A 6,739-nucleotide genomic window follows, 5' to 3' on the forward strand; every position below is an offset into this window, starting at 1 on the left:
AATTTCCACTTTATGCTTTACAGTTCCTCTCCTTATACTGGTTTGGGTTTAGTTAGTTTGTTTTTTCTAGTTTTTTTAGGGTGGAGGTTTAGGCTGTGGATCTGAAATTTTTCTTCTTTTTTTAACGTAGGCATAAATTTTCCTTTGAGCCACTGCTTCCCTACATACCACAGTTTTGGTATCTTCTGTTTCTGTTTTCATTCCTATCAACATACCTTCTAATTTCCCTTGCAATTTACCCTTTGATCCTTTGTTATGTAGGTGCGTGTTGCTTAATTCCACGTATGTGTAAATTTCCCAAATTTACTTCTGTCTTTGACTCCTGATTTCATCCCATGTGGTCAGAGAACATATTTTGCTGATCTCAGTTCTTTTAAATTTATTGAGACTGGTTTTACGGCCTAACATATGGTCTATCCTGGAGGAATGTCCAGTGTGCACTTGAGAAGAATACATATTCTGCTGTTGTTGAGTGAAATGTTCTATAGATGTCTGTTAGGTTTAGTCGATTTGTGGTGTTGTTCAAGTCTTCTTTTTCCTTATTTTGTCTAACTGCTGCATACATTAGTGAAAGTGAGGTATTGACATCTCTAACTATTTTAGTTGAATTGCCTATTTTTATCTTTAATTCTGAGTTTTGTCTTCATGTCTCTTAGGACTATGTTGTTAGGTGCATACATGTTTGTGATTGCTATATCCTCTTGATGGATTGACACTTTCATCATTATAAAATGTCATCTCTGTTTCTAGTAAATTTTTGTCTTAAAATTCATTTTGTCTGGTATCAATATAGCCACTCTAACTCCGTTTATATTTTCATGGTACATCTGTTTCCATTTATCAATATTTTCTACCTGTTTGTGTCTTTGCATCTACATTATGTCTCTTATTGATTGCATATAGTTGGATCATACTTTTTATTCATTCTGCCAATCCTTATATTTTAACTGGAGTTTTAATCCAATTGATATGATATTTCATGTCATTATTATTATTATTTTCTGCAACTTTTATTTTAAGTTTGGGGTACATGTGCAGGATGTGCAGGTTTGTTACATAGGTAATCAGGTACCATGCTGGTTTCCAGCACAGATCATGTCCTTATTGATAAGGTAGGATTTGTTCATCATTTTGCTGTCTGTTTTCTATGTCTCATACCCTTTTTGTTCTTATTTTCCACCATTACTGACTTATTTTGTTTTAAATGGATATTTTCTAGTGTACCATTTTTAAACTTTTCCATTTCTTTTACTATGTATTTTTGAGTTATTCTCTTCATTGTTGCATGTAGATTACAATTATTATCTCTATTTATAACAATTTAGTCTAGATTAATACAAAGTTAATTTTACTACTACACAAAATCTTTGCTTTCCTCTAGCTCTATGTCTTCTCCACTCTTTTATGCTGTTATTGTCATACAAAATACAACCATATACATTGTTTTCTCATCAACATAGATTTATAATTATTGGTTTGTAAAGTTTTCTTTTAAATTAGAGAGGAGAAAAAAATTACAGAGATACATTCATATTTTTTTGGATTTACCTATATAGTTACCTTTACCAGTGCTCTTTGTTTCTTTATGTAGATTTGAGTTACTATCTAATGCCCTTTCTTTTCAGCATGAAGAATTCCTACAGTATTTTTTGTATGGCTGATATTATGATAATAGGTTTTTTTCAGTTTTTGTTTATCTAAAAATATATTTATTTCTTCTTTATTTTAAGGATAGTTTTGCTGGCTATAAAACTATTGGTTGACAGTCTTTGCTATTAACCCTTTCAGATGCTATGTCATTTTTTTCTGGCCTCCACAGTTTCTGAGGAGAAGTCAGCAGTTAGTCTTATTTGAAAACCATTTTTTTTTATAAGTAATTTTCTCTTACTGCTTTCAATATGTTCTTTTTGTCTTCAACTTTTATCAGTTTGACTATAATGTGTTTAGGTGTGGATCTCTTTGAGTTTAATCTACTGGGATTTTGTCAAGCCTCTTGGATGTGTATATTAAAGCTTTTCATCCAACTTGGGAACCTTTTAGTCATTATTTCTTCAATTATTTTCTGCCTCATTCTCTTTTTCATTTGGGGGCTCTGATTATGCATATGTTAGTACACGTGATGATTTTTACAGATATCTGAGATGCTGTCCATTTTATCTTCATTCTTTTACTTCTGTTCCCTATACTCAATGATCTCTATTGGCCTATTTTTAAGTTTACCAATTTCCTTTTTTTCTCTCTCTCTGCCATCACTGAGAGAGAGAGAGAGAGAGAGAGAGAGAGAGAGTTTTTATTAGAGTAACATTCAAAACAGTTGATCATTCCATCCTTTTAATTTTATTATTATTATTTTTTATTATTCTTTAAGTTCTGGGATACATGTGCAGAATGTGCAGATTTGTTACATAGGTATACATGTGCCATGAGGGTTTGCTGCACCCATCAACCCATCATCTAAGGTATTTCTCGTAATGCTATCCCTCCCCTAGTGCCCCACCCCATGACAGGCTTTGGTGTGTGACGTTCCCCTTCCTGTGTCCATGTGTTCTCATTGCTCAATTCCCACTTATGAGTGAGAATATGTGGTGTTTGGTTTTCTTTTCCTGTGCTAGTTTGCTGAGAATGATGGTTTCCAGCTTCATCTATGTCCCTGCAAAGGACATGAACTCATTCTTTTTTATGGCTGCATAGTATTCCATGGTGTATATATGCCACATTTTCTTTACCCAGTCTATCATTGATGGGCATTTGGGTTGGTTCCAAGTCTTTGTTATTTTGAACAGTGCTGCAATAAACACACATGTGAATGTGCCTTTATAGTAGAATGATTTATAATCCCTTGGGTATATACTTAGTAATGGGATTGCTGGGTCAAATGGTATTTCTGGTTCTAGATCCTTGAGGAATCGCCACACTGTCTTCCACAATGGTTGAACTAATTTACACTCTCACCAACAGTGTAAAAGTGTTCCTATTTCTCCACATCCACCCCAGCATCTGTTGTTTCCTTACTTTTTAATGATTGCCATTCTAACTGGTGTGAGATGGGATCTCATTGTGGTTTTGATTTGTATTTCTCTAATGACCAGCGATGATGACCTTTTTTTCATATGTTTGTTGGCCTCACAAATGTCTTCTTTTGAGAAGTGTCTGTTCATATCCTTCACCCACTTTTCGATGGAGTTGTTTATTTTTTCTTGTAAATTTGTTCAAGTTCTTTATAGTTTCTGAATATTAGCCCTTTGTCGGATGGATAGATTGCAAAAATTTTCTCCCATTCTGTAGGTTGCCTGTTCACTGTGATGGTGGTTTCTTTTGCTGTGCAGAAGCTCTTGAGTTTAATTAGATCCCATTTGTCAATTTTGGCTTTTGTTGCCATTGCTTTTGGTGTTTTATTCATGAAGTCTTTGCCTATGTCTATGTCCTGTATGGTATTGCCTAGGTTTTCTTCTAAGGTTTTTATGGTTTTAGGTCTTACGTTTAAGTCTTTAATCCATCTTGAGTTAATTTTTGTGTAAGGTGTAAGGAAGGGGTCCAGTTTCAGTTTTCTTGCATATGGCTAGCCAGTTTTCCCAACACCATTTATTAAATAGGGAATCCTTTCCCCATTGCTTGTTTTTGTCAGGTTTGTCAAAGATCAGATTGTTGATAAAGGGGAGATCACCACTGATCCCACAGAAATACAAACTACCATCAGTGAATACTATAAACACCTCTATGCAAATAAATTAGAAAATCTATAAAATAAAATAAAATAAAATAAAATAAATTCCTCTATTTTTTTGGCCAAATAATATTCCATTATATGGATATACCACATTTTGTTTATCCATTCATTAGTTGATGGGCATTTGGATTATTTCCACCTTTTGGCTATTAAAATTTTTATCAGGTACATGTACTCTCCCAAGACTAAACTAGGAAGAAGTTGAATCCCTCAATAGACCAATAACAAGTTCTGATTTGAGGCAGTGATTAATAGCCTACCAACCAAAAAAGCCCAAGACCAGATGGATTCATAGCCAAATTCTACCAGAGGTACCAAGAGGAGCTGATGCCATTCCTTCTGAAACTATTCCAAACAATAGAAAAAGAGAGACTCCTCCCTAAGTCATTTTATTAGGCCAGCATCATCCTGATACCAAAACCTGGCAGAGACACAACAAAAAAAGAAAATTTCAGGCCAGTACCCCCGATGAACATCAATGCGAAAATCCTCAGTAAAATACTGCCAAACCGAAACCAGCAGCACATCAAAAAGCTTATCCACCATGATCAAGTCGGCTTCATCCCTGGGATGCAAGCCTGGTTCAACATACACAAATCAATAAATGTAATCCATCACATAAACAGAACCAATGACATGATTATCTCAATAGATGCAGAAAAGGCCTTTGATAAAATTCAGCACCGCTTCATGCTAAAAACTTTCAATAAACTAGGTACTGATGGGACATATCTCAAAATAAGAGCTATTTATGACAAACTCACAGCCAATATCATACTGAATGGGCAAAAACTGGAAGCATTCCCTTTGAAAACCAGCACAAGACAAGGATGCCCTCTCTCACCACTCCTATTCAACATAATATTGGAAGTTCTGGCCAGGGGAATCAGGCAAGAGAAAGAAATAAAGGGTATTCAAATAGGAAGAGAGAAAGTCAAATTGTCTTTGCAGATTACATGATTGTATACTTAGAAAACCACATCATTTCAGCCCCAAATCTCCTTTAGCTGATAAGCAACTTCAGCAAAGTCTCAGGATACAAAATTAATGTGCAAAAACCACAAGCATTCATATACACCAGTAACAGAGAACCAAATTATGAGTGAACTGCCATTCACAATTGCTACAAGGAGAATAAAATACCTAGGAATACCACTTACAAGCAATGTGAAGGATCTCTCCAAAGAGAACTACAAAACACTGCTCAATGAAATGAGAGGACACAAATGGAAAAACATTCTATGTTTATGGATAGAAAAAAATCAATATTGCGAATGGCCATACTACCCAAAGTAATTTATAGATTCAATGCTATCCCTATCAAACTACCATTGGCTTTCTTCACAGAATTAGAAAAAAACTACTTTAAATTCCATGTGGAATCAAAACAGAGCCCATATAGCCAAGACAATCCTAAGCAAAAAGAACAAAGCTGGAGGCATCATGCTACCTGACTTCAAACTATACTACAAGGCTACAGTAACCAAAACAGCATGGTACTGGTACCAAAATGGATATATAGACCATGGAACAGAACAGAGGCCTCAGAAATAATGCCACACATCTACAACCATCTTCTTTTAAAAAAATAGTTTTATTGAGATATACTTCACATAATGTAAAATGTATCCATTAAAAAAGTTCAGGTTCAGTGGTCTTTAATATACTTACAAATAAGTGCAACCAGCACCACAATAAACTTCAGAACTTTTTTTTTTTTTTTTTTTGGTAAAACAAGAACCACTCAGACTGCATTGCCTTTCTCTTACTCTCCAAGAGGAAGACAAGAACGATCACCAATGGTAAATGGCAGCTGCAGCAAAGCAACACCAAGCGCCAGCTTCGTGCTCAGAAGAGAACTCTGTGCCTCCTCCTCATAGTTTCTGGTGCTCTACACATTCAGAGAAACTTCTCTAGTAATGAACTGTAGAAATGATCCCTGAAAGTATAGTCTTCAGAACATTTTTATTACTTCAGAAAGAAACTTGTATTCTTTAACTATCATCCTCCTACTTTCCATATGCTCTTCCTCCCAGGCCTAAGCAACTACTAATGTACTATCTGTCTCTATAAATTTTCCAATGGTGGACATTTCATATAAATGGAATTATATAATTTGTGACCTCTTGTGAGGCTTTCTTTACTTAGCATACTTTTTTTCAAGGTTTCCCCATATCATAGCATGTATCAATACTTAATTTCCTTTTATGGCCAAATAATATTCCATTATATGGATATACCACATTTTGTTTATCCATTCATTAGTTGACAGCCATTTGGATTGTTTCCACCTTTTGGCTATTAAAATTTTTATCAGGTATATGATTTGCAAATATTTTCTACCATTCTGTGGGTTGTCTTTTCGCTTCCTTAATAGCACCCTTTGGAAAAAACAAAAACCAAAATGAAACAAAACAAACAAACAAAAACAACTGAACCAAAAAAAAAACCATTGATGAAGTCTGATATGTCTGGTTTTACTTTGGTCGCTTGTGCTTTTGATGTTATATCTAAGATCCATTGCCAAATCAAAGATTATGAAGATTTTACCCCCTTTGTTTCCTTCTAGAATTCTGTAGTTTCAGTTTTTACATTTAGAAGTTCAATCCATTTTGAGTTAACTTTTATATACAGTGTAAGGTAAGGGTCCAACTTCATTCTTTTGCATGTGGATATCTAGTTGTCTCAGCACTATTTGTCAAAAGACCATTCTTTCTCCAATGGGTGGACTTGGATTCTTGTCAAAAATCAGTTTACCATAGAAACATGGGTTTATTTCTAGACTGTCAATTCTATTCCATTAATCTATTCATCTACCCTTCTCCCAGTACTGTACTATAGCGATTATTCTTGCTTTGTAGTAGGTTTTGAAGTCAGGAAGTGTGAGCCTTTCTACTTTGGTTTTCTTTTTAAAGAGTATTTTTGCTATTTTGAATCTCTTGAATTGCATATGAATTTTAGAACCAGCTTGTCAGTTTCTACAAAAAAAAAAAAAGAAAGAAAAAAAAAAGC

At 34.5% G+C, this 6,739-nt stretch overlaps 1 non-coding gene across 1 annotated transcript; it reads right to left on the reverse strand.

Moving 5' to 3' along the window:
- Positions 1 to 5,466: 5,466 nt before the first annotated feature.
- Positions 5,467 to 5,682, reverse strand: LOC114680007 (small nucleolar RNA U3). The gene has a single exon (XR_003732084.1). It is a non-coding gene; the product is annotated as a small nucleolar RNA U3 (small nucleolar RNA).
- Between the last annotated feature and the right edge of the window lie 1,057 nt (positions 5,683 to 6,739).

Source organism: Macaca mulatta, chromosome 7, assembly GCF_049350105.2.
Source record: "Macaca mulatta isolate MMU2019108-1 chromosome 7, T2T-MMU8v2.0, whole genome shotgun sequence".
Taxonomy (NCBI): Eukaryota; Metazoa; Chordata; class Mammalia; order Primates; family Cercopithecidae; genus Macaca; species Macaca mulatta.